The following is an 18,552-nucleotide window of genomic DNA, read 5'->3' on the forward strand; positions in this document are numbered from 1 at the left end:
TATGCAATAACCCCCATATTCCTATGTAAAATTTAGAAGCATAAACAACATTAAAGTTTCATCTTAATTGGACTTCTTAGGGTGTTTAGGTAAATTCCTATCCTAACCACAAATTAACATAAATATTAATCCTAAGATATATTGATTGGGTCTTAACTTAGGATTTCTCTTCCAAGTCCACCTAAATTACAAAATCAATCTTAAGGGTGATCAATCATTGAGAAGCATTAAACACAAATCAATATAAACAATTTATACGACCACAAAAACAGAGAGAAAAGAATACAACTTATTTATTAACAAGAGAATCCATTAAAGTCCTAGAGAGAAAATTAGTTCATCATCTCAAAAGAAAAAATACACAAGAGTATGTAAACATAGTGGAAAAGTAAAGAGAAAAGATATGATTTGTATATGCAGCAATCTCCTTTTCTTCAGCTTTTTCCCTCTTGAGAGTAGCCTCTCTTTTTTTCTTCAAGAACCTTATACCTAATAATAATATCTGATATATATATATATAATGTATTTTTAATGCTTAGAGAAAAATACAAATAAGTTTTCCAAACTGATTCGGTTTTCTAAGTAAAATTCGTAGTTGACTTTTCTTCAGAAATTCTGGGCTGCTCCAGATAGATATTGATCTCTGGACCACCTTAGAATGAAAGAGAATCTCGTCATCTTCGCATGGGCTGTTGAGTCATCCAATTTGGACTTCTGAAACTCAAGATATGACCCAAACAGTATAGCATGCGCGTACAGTCCAACAAATCCGAATTCACTTCTAATAAATCTCTAAATTCAGCTTTTTATTCCCCAATCCTTCCAAGTTTAGTATTCCTTGCCTCCTATAATAAAACATTAAAATTTATTTAATAAAAATCCAATTAAATGCAAAATATAATAAATATGAGAAATAAAATTATATAAAAAAATATATAAATATATACTCTAGCAGACATAGACTCCATAATAACTAGCAGTCAGTTTATGATTCTTTATCAAAGCCACACTCATTTGCTTGTAGGACTGCAATTTAAGGTATACCTCATCATTCACATTTAAGGTTTTGTCACTCCTCTTCCATTCAGCAAAGAATTTCAGTCTCTTTTGAGCCTCCTTGAGATTGTCTTTAATCAACCCTTGCACTTGCACTCTGTCTTTAACAAACTAATTCACTACATGATCAGTACACTTGGCCGTTTGATAATAGATTGAGGGTGGAAGTTGATTGTAAAGTGCCTGGTAAGGGGTCATTTCAGCAGATAAATGAAATGATGTATTGTACCACCATTTAGCCATTATTATCCAATCAACCCACTCACTGGGTTTCTGGCCAGACATGCACCTTAGTACATCTTAATATATTGATTGAGTCTTTGAGTTTGGCCATCTGTCTTTGGATGGTAGGATGAGCTCATTCTTGATTTAGTTCCAAGAACCTTAAATAATTCTTGCCAGAATGTGCTCATGGAGATAGTATCCTTGTCAGTGATGATAGAGTGCGGCACTCCATGCAGTTTTATAACTTAATTCAGAACTTCTTGTGCTACTTTCATTGATAAATATGAGTAAGTTAGAGTAATCAAGTGGAAGTACTTAGTAAGTCTGTCTATAATCACCATAATAGTGTATTTTCCCCTTGACTTAAGGAGATCCTCTATAAAATCCACGGATATCACTTCCCAAGCATTGTTAGGAATTGGAATAAGCTGTAAGAGGCCAGGATTTGGAACATGTTCCATTTTATTCCCCGGGATCACTTCACATTCTTTTACTAGCTTAGTGAGGTGTCCCCTTAAGGTTGGCCAGTAGAAGTACATTTATGCCCTCTTAATTGATGTCCCTCATCTGTTAGTCCATCAATCTTTTTATCATCAAACACAACATGCACAGATTCTATGACAATGTTGGTTCTTAGATTGTAGACCCTATAAGATTTTCCAGCAAAATAACCAACAAATATTCCTTCATCAGCCTTTGCATCAAACTTCCCTTTGTGATCAGATTAATTCCTTAAGATGTAAAATTTGCAACCAAAGACATGCATAAAGTTTAAAGTTGGTTTTCTTCTCTTGAATAATTGATAGGGAGTCATGCCTTTTGCTTGATTGATTAGAGAAATATTCTGAGTGTAACATGCACAGTTAACAGCCTCAGCCCAAAAGTAAGTTGGGAGTTTTGACTCTTCAAGCATTGTCCTTGCAGCTTCAATTAGTGATCTGTTCTTCCTTTCCACCACACCATTTTGTTGTGGGGTCCTTGGAGCTGAGAACTCATGCATGATCCCATTTTCTTCTCAGAACAACTTCATGGTTGAATTCTTGAACTCAGTTCCATTGTCACTCCTAATATTCCTTACTTTGAAATCAGGGTGATTGTTGACTTGCTTGATATGATTGATAATGATTTCACTAGCTTCATCCTTTGATCCAAGAAAATAGACCCATGAAAACTTTGAGAAATCATCTACAATAACTAGGCAATATCTTTTCCTTGAAATTGACAATACATTGACTTGTCCAAAAAGATCCATGTGTAGCAGTTGTAATGGTTCATCAATTGCAGATTCAAGCTTCTTACTGAATGATACTTTCTTTTGCTTTCCTTTCTGACAAGCATCACACAGTCCATCCCTTGTGAATTCTACTAGAGGCATTCATCTAACTAAGTCCTTTTTGACTAGATCATTCATTGTCTTGAAATTCAAATGGGACAGCTTCTTGTGCCATAGCCAACTTTCAACTGAACTTGCTTTGCTGAGAAGACAAGTAATGGATTCTGCATCTGTAGAGTTAAAGTCAGCTAAGTACACATTCCCTTTTCTAACTCCAGTTAGAACCACTTTATTGTCCTTCTTACTTGTGACAATACAGACTTCAGAATTGAAGGAAACAGTATTCCATCTATCACATAGTTGACTGATGCTCAATAAATTGTGTTTGAGACCATCAACCAATGCAACTTCATCAATGATGACATTTTCTTTTGAAATTAAGCCATATCCCATAGTGAATCCCTTGCTGTCATCTCTAAAGGTTATGCTAGGGCCAGCTCTCTCCTTAAACTCTGTGAGCAGGGTGAAATCTCCTGTCATGTGTCTTGAACAGCCACTGTCCAAGTACCATAGATTCCTTCTTTTTCCCTGCACACAACAAAATCAATCAAGTTGATTTTGGTACCCAAGTTTCCTTGGGTCCAGCCTTGTTAGTCTTTTTCCTAGACTTCATTCCTCCTGCATCTTTTGACTTAGGTAACTTTGGGTCAACCTTGATCTCAGATGTGGTTGGTTGAAGTGTAGGGTTAGTCACAGAATCATTTAGCACATTTGATTGAATTTGATAAGGCATAGATTGTGCAAACATGTTATTTCACATAGGCATATTGTATGGCATGTGAGGCATACTAAATGCAGTAAAATAAGGATTATTAATATATGGCATGTTTGCAAAATGTGCATGAGGATTCTGGTGAGACATAACAGGCATAGCATGCAGAGGTGACATAGACATGTTAGACATGGAGGGATTTGAAGGCATGGGAGCATGTTTAACAGATTTGCAATTATCAGATAGGTGATTAACACTTTTACAATGCACACAGCTTTTTCTAGGAGCATACCTATCAGGTGTGTAATTGTTATGTTTATTAATCCCTACCATCCCATTTCTTTTAGATTTTCTTTTAGTTTCCTTCTTATCCTCAACCAACTTAAGTCTATTTTTCAGCTGATCTAAAGTCATGTGTCCTATATTCACCTTACTGGCATCTTTGGATGTGCTGGCTCCTTCTTTGATAAAGTTCTTGAAAGTTGAATCATCCTTCTTATTGAGATTTTTATTTTTAAAATTACTTGCCTGTTTTAATTGATGAGCCTTCAACGGATGCTCCTTTTCTTCCTTCAACGGATAACTTTCATCATCCGTTGATTCCACATCCGTTGACAATCCATCAATTAATTCTAACTCCTTTTTGTTTTTCTTCCAGGCATCCTCACAGAATGATTCAATTCCCTGAACCTTGGCAATCTGAACACTGACATCCCTAGATGTTTTCCAGGCCTTGATTACCTCTTGCTCACTTTCTAGCTGTTTAGAAAGAATTTCTACTTTCGTAACAGCTTCTTCTAGTTCACTCTCAACAATCAAGCATTTAAGTTTTATCTTTTCAAGCTCAATTACCTGATCCTCTAACACAGCATTCCTATCACTTAAAAACACATTATTCTCTTTGATCCTAGTGTTTTCTTTAGCTAGTGATTTAAGGGAAACACGCAAATGATATAATTCATTGGACATATCATTTATGGCTTCATTGCATTCATGTTTAGAAAGATGAGAGAGATCAGTAGTAATTACCTGGTTGCTTGATGAACTAGTTTCATTTTCATCAGAATTAGCCATCAGGGCTAGGTTGACACATTCCATATCATCATCTTCATTGACTCCATCTGCTGCCCAATCATCTTGAGTGAGAAAAGCTCTTTCCTTTTGTTTGAGCAAATCAAAATACTTCTTTTTGTAGTCAATTTGCTCAAATTTCTTCTTATCAGAGGTTGGCTTCCTACACTCACTTGCAAAGTGTCCACTAATGCCATAGTTATAACATTTGAACTTGGATTTGTCCACCATGTTTTTGTTTGGCTTAGTGAATTTTGTATTTTTCCTGAACTTCATCTTTGCAAACCTCCTGGACAGAAAAGCCAGATGTTCATCAACATCATCAGAGTCATCCTGACTGGAATTGTTTTCATCCTCAGCTACTTGCTCTTTACCCTTGCTTGATTCTGATTTGTTTGTGCCAATTTTGAGACTTGGCATTGTCTTCTCCTCATTCCTGGCTTCAACCTTCTCACTTTCAGCTACAAGTGCAACTGATCCTCCTTTTCTCTTCCCTTTTTCCAACAGCTCATCTTGCTCCATCTCAAGTTCATATGTCTTCAAAATTCCATATAATCTTTCAAGTGTGAAGTCCTTATAATCTTGAGAATTTCTTAGAGAAACAGTCATAGGCTTCCATTTCTTTGGTAGAGACCTTAGAAATTTTAAGTTGGAGTCCTTGACTTGGTAAATTCTGCCATACAGCTTCAATCCATTCAACAGTTTCTAAAATCTGTTGAAGGTATCATTCAATGATTCTCCTTCTTCAAAATGAAAATATGCATACTGTTGAATGAGAAACTGCATTTTGTTTTCTCTAACTTGCTCAGTGCCTTCACAGATAAGCTGCACAGTATCCCAAATTTCCTTAGCAGTTTGGCTGTTAATAACATTGTCAAACATATCTTGATCTAGGCCATTAAACATAATGTTCATGGCTTTCTTGTCCTTGTGAACCTCTTCAATATCTTCAACAGTCCATTCTGCCTTTGGCTTGGGAATAGACTATCCAACAGCAACTGTTGCAATAGCAGCTATGGCCACCTTGTGTGGGATGTGAGGACCATTTTCAATGCAGTTGATGTAACTTTCATTTTGAGAGAGAAGATGTAAATGCATCTTCATTTTCCAGTGATGATAGTTATCTCTTTCCAAGATTGGAATCTTTATACCAATATCCTTCTTACTCATGATGTTAGCAGAATAGATCTTTAAACTATTTGTATGTTAAGAGCTAGCTCTGATACCAATTGTTATTCCCAGTGGACTAACAATGAGATTTACAGAAGGGGGGTTGAATGTACATCTCAAAACTTTTTCAAGTTTTGAGCAGTTTCTAAGGCTAAGTGTTTTTGAGAGCAAGTGTGTGTGAATTGCTTGAAGCTAATGCAGACAGATATATATATTCAAACACAAATGTAAAGAACACAGAGAACTTAAAAACTTTTCTGGTGGATTTGTTGTTCCACCAGAGATGTGTTATTTCAGAAAATCTGTGATTCAAAGAATTAAATCACAGCTGCTTCCTAGTACAAACTAGATGATTTTCTCTCTGGATATTTCTAAACAGCTCAGGAAAATTCTTATCTAATTACTAGCTGCTACTTGGTTTATATATCACCAAGTTTACAAGTGAAGACAAAACTGTAAAATACAATTAAAAAGGTTCTTCACATGTTTCTTCTTCATTTCTCTATCAAATGCAATTTAGGCTTGGCTATTGATCTTTGAATACTTTCTTGTTTGTATCAGAATGGAAATGCTGCATTTTTTTTATTCCTCCTAGAGGCTTCCACATTCCAGTTTGTCTCTGTCAACCCATGTGTCTCTGTCAGCTTATGAATTGTCACTATCAACTGCTAATGAACTAAGCATTCGTTGAAGCTTTCATCGGTTGATGCCTTATCCGTTGAGGCTTTATCCGTTGAAGCTTTATCCGTTGATGCATTATCAGTTGAAGTCTTTATCCATTGAAGCACTTATCCGTTGATGGATATTATCCGTTGAAGCATTATAGACATCCGTTGAAGCTTTGTTTCTTATCCGTTGAAGGTCTTCAATATCAGTTGATACTTCTTCACTTATACAAAATTACAAGGCATGAAATATTTACAATTAGCCCTCCTATTTGCATATCCACTAGTAGTCAACATGGCTGATACTTTCCTACAACATCTAAGAATTACAACTTGAATCCAGAGAATCAAATGTGCTACAATACTAAACTTATTGCTAAGTAAAGCTACTCCTTCAACGGATAGCCAAGATGGTCTTATCCGTTGAGGCTACAAACACTAGATTTCTACTTAAGTGTTTTGTTTAACTTATCATCAAACTAATACACATATTCCTAACAACCTCCCCGACTATCACGTTCAGGGTTTGCTCTAAATCTTATTCCTCAAACTAGCTTTCATCTAAGATCTCATATTTAAGCTCTTGAACATTTGGAACCTAAATTCTGTAGGAATACCTCATTATTCCCTTATCATCTTTCTCGGTATTAATCTCTTATCTATTTGTTGGCTCTCTGCCTTCATTCATCACTTTTTCTGGTACAATATGTTCTTTTCCAATAATTCGGGTTGTATTGCAATCTCAAACAGCTTTTCGGTACCGGCTCCGGTTACCTTCACTTCTATTTCCATTTTCTCAAAATCTCTTATAAACTCTCTCAAAGACATTATCAACTTGAGTATCTCCTTTTTACTAAGGGCATCAGCCACCACATTGCCTTTTCCCGAATGATAAAGAATCTCATAATCGTAATCCTTGATTAGCTCTAACCACCTCATTTGGCGCATGTTGAGCTCTTTCTGCGTGAAAATGTACTAGAGCACTTATGGCTTAGGTAATTCTCGCATTTCTCTCCATACAAGTAGTGCCTCCAATCTATAGGGCAAAACTATTGCCATGAGCCCAAGCTCATGGGTGGGGATATCGAATTTTATATTCCCTTAATTTTCTTGACACGTATGCGAGTACCTTGTTGTGCTGTATAAGAGCACCCTAATTCCTTATGTGAAGCGTCAATACAAATCACAAAATCTCCTTTTTCCATCCGGCAATGCCAACATATGGGCCATCACCAATCTTTGTTTCAGTTCTTGAAAGCTGTTCTCGCATTTCTCTGTCCATTCAAACTTCTCAGCCTTACGAGTAAGCCGCGTTAAAGGGGCTCCTATCTTTACAAACTCGAACGAACCTCCGGCAGTGACCGGCTAATCCTACCTCTGGTAGTCGCCCTAACCATGGTTATCAATTCCTCAGCGGTCATCTCTTCAGTCTTGTTAGGATCCTCCACGAGATCCTTCTCAACAATAATCCCTTCTGGGACAACATCCTCAACCGCTACATCCTTAATATGAATATCATCCGGTCCCTCATTAGGGTGTTCCATTGGATCCACAATCCGATCCCCAATCAGTAATAAAACATCATCGTGCTGTTGCTCCTCACCCTTAGGGTTCGGAGTCCCGCTACTATATACGATAACGAACTACGCTTCTATCACGATATTTATAAGGGTTCCCATAAGGGTTGTAACTGTCAGTACTAGGTTAGGTAGCCCGACTATGAACTTGGCAAGAGTTCTTATTATCTTAGTGAACTTATTATCATAACGCCACATCATCTCTGAGGTTTATAACGCTTTGCTCTGATACCATTTCTGTAACACCCCCAAATCCGGGGTCCGGGATTCGGGTTGTCACGAGTTCCATTTCCCTTATCAATACTTAATCTTAATAAACAATCAACTACTCCGTACTGTGACCCCACAATATACACACACGCCACAAGTTATAGTCTCAGAGATGAATACCAAAAATAACACAAGTCATTTTATTCCACATAATAAGCCATTACACCTCAAGATGGTTCTGAATAAATTTACATTTCTTTGCCATTATTACAATTCATATTATACATAAGTCTGGTTCATCAATAGTTGAAAACCTAGCCTATTGGTAACTCCTACCTCAGCTACGGCGGCATCAACGCTTCCAGAAAACTGCGGAACATTTTCTAACCGCTTGCGAATTGGAAGCTTGGTCTTATTCATCTTTTCTATCTGTTGTTGTGTGATGAAAGAAGAAAGCAAGGGTGAGCAACAAGCCCACCAAAATAATATGTATATTGATTAACAATATATGAGCATTCTCATAGTACTCATGAAAGTCTTGGTCAAAAGAAATGAACCAAGCTGATATCTTAACGCGACCAAGTCACAAAATATTCAGTATATATATACATATATATATATATACTTTTCACAATATTTGAAATTCTCTTACATGTATAACATCCACAGAGTTCCAGTTTATAACTGTATAAAAATATCGTTGCAAGGTGATCTCATATATCTAACCTTGTCTCAACGTTTTTCTGAAACCTTTGTCATTCATAAGACAATCATTAACTAGATATAAGTTTAAAAGATGAAGTTACAAGATACTCCAATATACTTATATCTTTTCCGAATACTACTTAAACTACCACCGTTCAATGTATAAATAGTTCATCGCATAGATTAAGCTACAAGACAAGACTTGTATAGAATCAATCTTTGAAATATCATTCAAAAGAAATGAAGTTACGAGATACTTCATTTGATGGAAACATCATTTTGAAAACTCGACCCTGCCAACACTCAACAATCGCCCAGCCGTAGCCTTTCTATCGAAGTGCTCTGGGTAGTGTTGCAGAAATATCCAACTGGATGATGAACTCATTACGGGAGTTTGCCGCGCCAGGAAGACCACTTACGATGATCAGTCGTAGTAGTACAACCCCACCATTTTCTACAAGTAGAGGAGAACCTGTCGGATTTACTTGTCAACCGAACACTGGACTCCTAAGGAATGGACCGTCTTAGCGGAACTTCCAGGTCATTTGGGCCAATATAATTAGGCTGGGCCGGCACCACTCGACCACTTACGCCACTCCTAGTTCAGATGAAATCCATGACTCTGAAACGTAAAGCTCGTCCCCACTTTCCCCAAGTAGAAACTTATTGATACGACTCCACCAAGAAGTCGTATCTAGTTGGAAAGGAAAACTCACCGATATTTCTCAGGCGATGCCTGTTAATGGATTAACTTGTTCCAAGAATTTTACCTCCCGAGTGTTGGGTAAGTAATCAAACATTCTTTTATCAGAGTAGCAACCTTGTTGCGAATATAAAATACACCACAGAGCCGGATCCCTAAGGTTTTGAGCGAGTATTTAAATCCCCTTCGAAAGGAGGATCTTAAATATAAAAATGAGTTTTGGGATCCGCCCTAACCTTTAAAATCATTTTGAAGACTCGAAAACATTTTTAAGAATGTTTGGAGTAATGCTGATTTAATAAAATAAATCAGTCCCAATATATTAGAAAATATCTGAATATTATTATTTAAATAATATTCTCATAAAGAATAATCTTTATAAAAATAATTGAAGTAGAAGTTGTAAAACTTATACTTGAAATGAATATTAAATAACCAAATATATACTTATACGAAAGTAATATCTTTATTTGAATAATCAAAAATGAGTTTGATCATCGACACATTATTCCTTAATAAAATAAAGAATAATAATTAGTAATTAATCGGAGTCATAAGTCCTCGAATTAATATTCAAAATAATATTCATTAATAAAATAAACGGGGTCATAAGCCCTCGAATGAATATTCAAAATAATATTCATTAATAAAATAAACGGGGTCATAAGCCCTCGAATGAATATTCAAAATAATATTCAATAATAAAATAAACTGGGTCATAAGCCCTCGAATGAATATTCAAAATAATATTCAATAACAAAATAAACGGAGTCATAAGCCCTCGAATGAATATTCATTAATAAAATAAACGGGGTCATAAGCCCTCGAATGAATATTCAAAATAATATTCATTAATAAAATAAACGGAGTCATAAGCCCTCGAATGAATATTCAAAATAATATTCATTAATAAAATAAACGGGGTCATAAGCCCTCGAATGAATATTCAAAATAATATTCATTAATAAAATAAAATTATCGAATAAACCTTATTCGATTCATAGTTTTGAAAACTATTAATATATATATATAAATATATATATATATATATATATTATACTCGGGAGCCTCGACTCCCTGTTTTAGAAAAATGTTCACCTTTGGGTCCCCTATACTAAGGGTATACGCAAATTACCGCTTATCTCTAGCATAGGTATTATCAACTGAATCAACAGATATATGTATCAAGAATACGAAACAGGCATGCATATATACCATATCACATGCTACAATATATCGCAAGAATTTGCTAATTTAACCATCATGCATATATCACAAGATAATGCATATACATATGTATACATCACAACAACAATATAACGGGTAGAAAACTTGCCTGAGTGCTCAGGATAGACTTAAGCTTAGAGTGGGTCCGATAACCTATGAACAACAACATAAGTCGGAATTAAACCCCGATCGCTTAAGAAACTAGACTTTAACCATTTAGAGTCCTGACGTTCGCTTTCGTGCTTAACGATTCACTTAAGTCGCTCGAGTACCCTCGGCTCCACCATTTTTAATAAATTTACCATTAAGAATTTTAAAGCGATTCTTTCGTGAGTACCTTACCAACTGCCTAGTCCACTTTACATAAATGTTTCATACCCCAATTAGTCATTTAAGGTCCTTAACCAAGGTTTCAAAGTAAGGCGAGGGGTAATGGTTCGTTCGCGAAACGCCGTTACTTAAAACGGTCGTTTCTCCTAAACCGTACATCGGATTCAAACGAACCACATATCAAAACGAAGCTCGTAACATGAACTATCTAATCATGGCAATGGTCAAAACCTAACAGGGAGTTCTAGGGTCCTGATGTTAAGAGCAAAAACAGTCTAAAGTAAATCGAACATTACGACGGCTATATTTACGCGATTTCCCAAAATTTTACCAAACCAATTCAACACCACACCATCACCAATCAATCCCAATACAACCATATGACAATATCACTCATCAACCACTTTAAACCATTTAAACCAAGCCCAAATCATACCATGAATCATCAAGAACAACTAGTGCTACTCTTAACTCCCAAAATCAACAAAAACACTTAACAACTATGATCTCAACATGACAAAACAACTACTACACTTAATCTATCATTCCATCATCATAATCATTTATACCAAACAACTTAATGCTAAGATAATTTAGAGTTATACCTTCCTTGAAGCTTTTAATCAATGAAAGATCCTTGGAATGCCCATGGAAGCCTTGATCTATGCTTAAGCTACCTTGAACTTTCATAAAAATCAAGAAAACCAAAGTTATTTCTTGAAGGTTACTATTCACCATCTTCTTCCTTGATTTATTGGAAGAGATTGTGAAGGAATTAGAAGCTTAAACTTATAGGATATCCATATCTATGTACAAGGAACCTTAGATAATTACCTCACTAATTAACAAGGCTTGGATCTTGAATTTTGGAATTTTCCTCTTTGAGAAAGAAGAAAAGCCGAGAGCTCTTCTTGAAAATGGAAGTGTTTTGTGTTTTTTGATTTGTTTGCTTGGTTGCTAGCTTTTGTTTTTGATTAGTTACCTTTTTACCCATAAAAAATTGTGTGGTTATTAATCAACCACGCCTCCTTCCCTTATGTCATGCTTATGTCACCTTTCCTATGTCATCTTGTTACACTTGTCTTCCTCTTGTTGGTGTGATGACATCATCATCCACTAACCCCTTGATTAACTCCTAATCACTTGGCTAATGACCGCTGATCTGTTATGCGGTTCGCTTAACTTTCGTTTTCGTTTATCATTTGAGGGATCATACCCGGGATCTTATTACTTAGGTTTCCTTAACCTTTCTCAATACATTATATTCCTTTTATGATCCTCTCTTATAATCCTTGAATTTAAATCCTTTTTATTCTGTTACCTTATACTCAATTCATTCTGTATCTGGTAGATTTCCGGGAAAAATCAAAGTGTTCGGATTTGGATTGTGACGATCTTTACATACACTTATATACCACATAGAGTACTAATAATATCCCAGAAGATCAATAAAAGAACCCCTACATAGTGTGGCATGAAAAGTTTTCTTATTCAGCATTATCAGCAAAACACTATTCATAAGGGTTTCAAAAATTCAAAAAAATTGGGGTTATTACACCTGGGTTAGGTTGTAATGTAACAGTCTCATATGAACATTATTTGTAATAGGATTGAATACAAATGAAGCAGTAGGGTCTAATACAGATTCAACATTTAAAGTACCAAACCTAGTAGGAGTAGATGGATTGATGGTTTGAGCACTACCTAAAGTAGATCTAGGGCCATGTACAGAGGATCCACCTTCTGGTTGATCTGGTTGCTTCGTCTTGTTGTGTTCATCCTTCTTAAGAAAATCTAGTAAAACTATAAAATCTTGACTGAAACCCTTATTATCTTCAACTATTTGGGAAATGGAAGAATCTATTGTAGCCACTTTCATTTTTCAAATCTTCAATGTTATCTTCTATATCAGACATGACAGTGTTCTGGTGATGTACGGTCTTGCCCGCCATTAAACCACCGCCAAGGATTCGAATGGCTCTGATACCAATTTGTCACCCTTGGTGACCAAGCAAGAATAATGAAAATAAAGATAGTAAAGCAGGAAAGCTAAGAAAATAAAAGAAATTAAAATACTGATTTCATTCCATAAAAATGATAAGGATAGATGGTTGGGTTTTATAGCTGAAAGTTAGGACCATATAGTACAAGAACACATGTCCCTTACTAATTCCTAAATACAGCCAATATAACGGTACCAATGTGACAGCCCATACTAATTGCTTAAACAATATCATTTTAACTAAACAAAATATTAACTCCCGCCAAAATTCATGACATTAATCTTCTCGTCTACCCTCGTAATAATAGAGTAATAATAAAATGGTGCTATAGACCCAAAATTGGGTACAAAATTTAATTTTAAAATGATGTAATATGAGTGATTTATCATTCTGAAATATTTTAATTGATGATATTTATGTGAATGCATATCTTATTAATTGTATGATAACCAATTAAAGACACATTAAATATTGCATTAATTACGCTTGGAAATCTTGTCCAAAACTCAATATAAATCAGGTTGATCAAGGCCTGTTACAGACTACAGATGACCCAAGTCATCAAAGCTCAAGAGCCAAGGTCGTCAAGGCCCACGAGCAAAAGTCGTCAAGGTACACGAACACAAGCTGTTCACGGACTAGGCCCAATACGGCTGAAAGACCAAAGACATGACATCCAACATGGATAATAACTCCTACAAGGAAGGATCTAGAATCCCTTGCCTTACACTTGTATTGGGAGACTTATCCACCAAGTCTCCCAATACGAGTCTAACCTTAGACTCGCCTTTATATAAAGGGCTCTACCCCTCAACCTAAAACTACGTTGTGGCTTGATTCTCTACACAGAGACACGTAGGCATCTTGCGAGGACAATCAGTCCACGACTGCAAGCGCAGCCATTAAAGCTCAAAGCTCACAAACCCTAGCATTAATTACTAACGAACCCTAGTTTTTATTTCACAACATTTGGCGCCGTCTGTGGGAAGGCAACAACAACCATGGTGAACACATAAACCAGAACTACTGGTAGAACCACCGACGTAATCCCCACAATGACACTCTCGTCCTTCATTGAGATTCCTTCATACTTAACCTACGCCACTCAAGCTGGAACAATTCCAGTGACAACTGCTGACGCCTAACCTCAAGGGATGAATCCTCCTGCTCATCAAGGGATATATCCCCCTGCTCCTCAAGGGACGAATCCCCTTGCTCATCAAGGGAAGAATCCCCCTTTTTGACAACTGCAGGCATCGTTAGGCTCCCAGCCCGTCGGGTATGAATACTCAACTATCGTGACTCCATGGACTACCAAGCCACCTTACGGGATGCCTCTATACCCGGAGGTTGAAGGAAGTTATCTTTCTAACCAAGGCAAAATACAAGAACTGGTGGTTGACCCCCGACATCTGGAGTGGGGTGATCAGTTGTTGGTGGAACATAAGGTTCATGGAGGTCGTAGCCATGATCAGAATCTTTTTCAGAACTTCCATCACAGTATTGAGACATCTTTCCTCCTAGATGCAGATCTTGATTAGGCCTTCCTTCTAATGTCAATTTGTTGACGAAGGAATTTGGTAGCAGCAAAGTTTGAGATTTTGTGACGCCCTCAATCTCGGGATTAGGAAATGAGGACCCACACACCAACCAGAAAATAATACTATTACAACCCAAAATATGAATAAATTCAAAACATTCGATTCCGACTTGGAATCGAAAGATAACCCAAAAGTATTTGATTTAGCTAATTCACTTCCCACCATCGCTTGCTCACACATCAACTACCTGATCTGGCATTTGAAATCCCTCAACACGATAGGGACTGCCAGGAACGCTCTTGCGAGCGGTACGCCTAAGTTTGGACATGTTCTTGCTTAACTGCCACGGTTAGATCAAAGCAAATATATGAGCAAAGACGCTCAGCAAGTAAGTATATAGAAATTCTAAATATCAACATAAACAACATTAACTGAGGCATTCTATTTCTGGATAAAACTAAGCTATGTGGCAGTATTCTTTTAACGGCTAGGTAAAGGCATTGAAAAAGGTTCCGGGCTTTCAAGATTCAAAGTTTGGGAGAAAGCTGACATTCATCACAAATCAATAACAGGGCTCTCAAGGAGTTTCTCATTTCAAAGGAAGCAGTCATTCAAGCTTCGAGAATTAATAACAACGTAAAGTGACATGGTTCTCGATCAAATTTTATCACCTTAAAGAAGTTACTACTCATTCTGTTGCATTTCAATTAATTAAGCAAGTTGCTTTATTAATGATATACATTACCTTTTTTATAAAATATTAAAGAACCCTTGATTGAAATATCCATCTTCCAAATATAATACGGGTGATCAGCCCGTACTGACCTCCATCCGGTCATTAAGGTACCTATGGCATTATTTCAACCTTATATTGGACTAGCTCCGGTAGCCTCTTATATGACTGGACTAGTCCCACTAGTCTCTTACATCTCTATCCAATCCTCAAGGAATTCATTTGAAAAACCTTTGTGTTGGAATACAAGAAAGTTGATCTAAATTCAGTTTTAACATTACCGATAAGTGAAATCATTTGGACTCTTTCAAGTCGAAAGTCATTCTTAAGTCCAATTTAAGAATTCAAAGAAAGTGAACAAATCGAGAATAAACAGGGGATCATAAGCTAAAGATATTGATCAAACGTTGAACAAGTGTACAAGTTCGCAATAAGGATAGTTCCAAAGAACGATATGTAACAAAGCATAAGGGATTGTCAAGGAATTTAGGATAACAAGATATAACATATGAAAAGTTCATAAGGCTTTCTTTAGGATTAAAGGATCATAAGTTAACAAAATATAAGGATAGGGTATACGTACTTGAAACAAAAGGGTTACTATTAGGGTTCATCACAAGGATTGATAGCAGGTTTATCACAAGGGACAATAACAGGGTTTTCATAAGAATCAATAACAAGTTTCACAATAATCCTTTACTCTATCATGGCATCAACAATAATCTTTCCGTAATCTTAAATAAAGATTGAGTTTTGATGGAAGATTTGAAAGAAACAAGAAAGATATATACCGATAGAGAGAGAGAGAGAGAGAGAGAGAGAGAGAGAGAGAGAGAGAGAGAGAAAGAGAGTGAAAAAGAGAAGAGAGAGACCGGGAAGAGAAAGAAGAAATGGGGAGTATATATATTAGACTAAGGGCAAAAAGGTAATTAGCAATTCATACTTCTTTCTTTTTCTTTTATTTACAAAAAATTATAATAAAATAACTGTAATTTACCTCTACACAAAGTGCAAATAGATGAACTTTTATTTTTATAAATTAAAACATAAAATTAGCTTTTCACCCGTATTTTTAAATAAATTTTTGAGCGAATAGATTTTTTATTATGGATTTTACAAATAAATCCCCAATAACAGAAATAAACTTGATAAAATCATTTTAAAATATCAGAACATCCGAATAAATCCAACTATCATTTTTAAAAAGTATCCGGGATTATTCCAGAGCTAATGAAATAAATTTTGTACCTTGATCACATTTCAATTATTTAATAAAAATATATAAGGACCATTAAATCCTTATTTAATTCCAATAAAATACTTTTTAGAATCATTTAAAAACTCGTGAATCACAGATTCATACTCGTAACCATCAAATAACATATATTCACATAATATTAGCCACCACAATTCGTATCTATACACCTTAGCACATAGTTCCCTTTTTAATTACTGATTACGCGAGTACCAATTGCTCGATAGATCCATTAACAAGATAACTTTTTAAATATAAACTCAAATCACAGAAATACACAAAGGTATTCACAGTTATCTCAACTTACTATAATCCTCAATTTTATTATTCATAGGCCTTCTCATTTAATATGTCCTTTGAACAACGGGTCCCGTTCTACTTGACAGCCCGACAATCAAAGCTTAAACCCTAGCTGACTCATCAAACTGGAATGAGACTTTGCTCGTTTCTCATTACTATTTCATAGAAATTATACATAAATCACAAAATAATTTATCTTTTTATAATATTTACATAAATCCACGTAACAGCACAGGAACTATACTTTATTCATATAAATACATTGTGAAAATCCCAGTCTCTACAATCTATCCCCCTTTAAAAGGATTATGTCCTCAGAATCTAGTCTAAACGAACATATTGGGATTCTTTTCTCGCATTTCGCTTTCTAATTCCTAAGTTGATTCCTCGACTTTAGTATTTCTCCACAAAACTCTAACTAATGGTACCACTTTATTTCCAAGCGATTTTTCTTTTCGATCTAGAATTCGCACGGGTTGTTTCACATAAGATAGATCTTGCTGAATTTCCATTGGTTCCAATTCGATCACATGGCTAGCATCTGAATTATACTTCTTTAGAATAGAGATGTGAAACACGTTATGAAGATGTTGCATTTGCAGAGTAACACTAACTCGTAAGCCACTTTTCCAACTTGTTTCAATACTTCGAATGGCCCAATATATCTAGGGCTCAGTTTTCCCTTCTTTCCGAATCTAGATAAGCCTTTCCATGGAGATATCTTTATTAACGCTTTGTCTCCAGGTTCAAATATCATATGCTTTTGGTTCTGATCAGCATATTTCGTCTATCGATCCTGAGCAGCTACTAGCCTTTTGCGAATCACTTCCACTTTCTCTTTCCTTTGTCGGACCAGTTCTGGGCCCAACAGCTTGCGCTCACCAACTTTGTCCCAATACGTAGGAGATCTACATTTCGTTCCATACAACGCTTCATAAGGCGGCATGCCAATACTTGCGTGATAACTGTTGTTGTAGGAAAATTCAATCGGTGGCAAATGATCATCCCAATTTCCTTTGAAATACAACGCACAGGTTCTCAACATATCCTCGATCATTTAAATAGTTCTTTCGCTTTGTCCGTCGGTCTGCGGATGATATGCGGTGCTCATTTTCAACTTCGTTCCCAAATGATCATGAAATTGTCGCCAAAATCTCGAGTTAAATCTCGGATCTCTATCTGACATGATAGACACCGGTACTCCATGTCACTTTACAATTTCGTCTAGATACATCTTGACCAATCTTTCCAATGAGAATCTTTCGTGGATAGGCAAGAAATACGTTGACTTTATAAGTCAATCGATAATCACCCAAATCACATCATGATTAGCCTTGGTCTTTGGTAATCCTACCACAAAATCCATTGTGATATTTTCCCACTCCCATTCAAGTATGTCCATTGGTTGAATAAATCAACTCGGTCATTGATGTTCTACTTTTACTCTTTGACACGTGTAGCACTTACTTATCCATTCTGAGATTCCCTTTTTCATATTCGGCCATCAATAATTCTCTTTCAAATCTTTGTACATTTTCGTACTTCCAGGATGAATCAAAAATCTTGAATTATGTGCTTCATATAAGATTTCATTCTTTAATTCTGCAACGTTAGGAATCCAGATACGTGAACAAACTTTGTATATCCCTTTATCATCCTTTTGAGCTCTAACCTCTTCTCCTGTCAATTTATCTTTCTCGTGCTCTTTCACTTGTTCCTGACAACGTCGAATCTTT

This window comes from Apium graveolens, chromosome 7 (genome assembly GCF_009905375.1).
Source record: "Apium graveolens cultivar Ventura chromosome 7, ASM990537v1, whole genome shotgun sequence".
Classification (NCBI taxonomy): Eukaryota; Viridiplantae; Streptophyta; class Magnoliopsida; order Apiales; family Apiaceae; genus Apium; species Apium graveolens.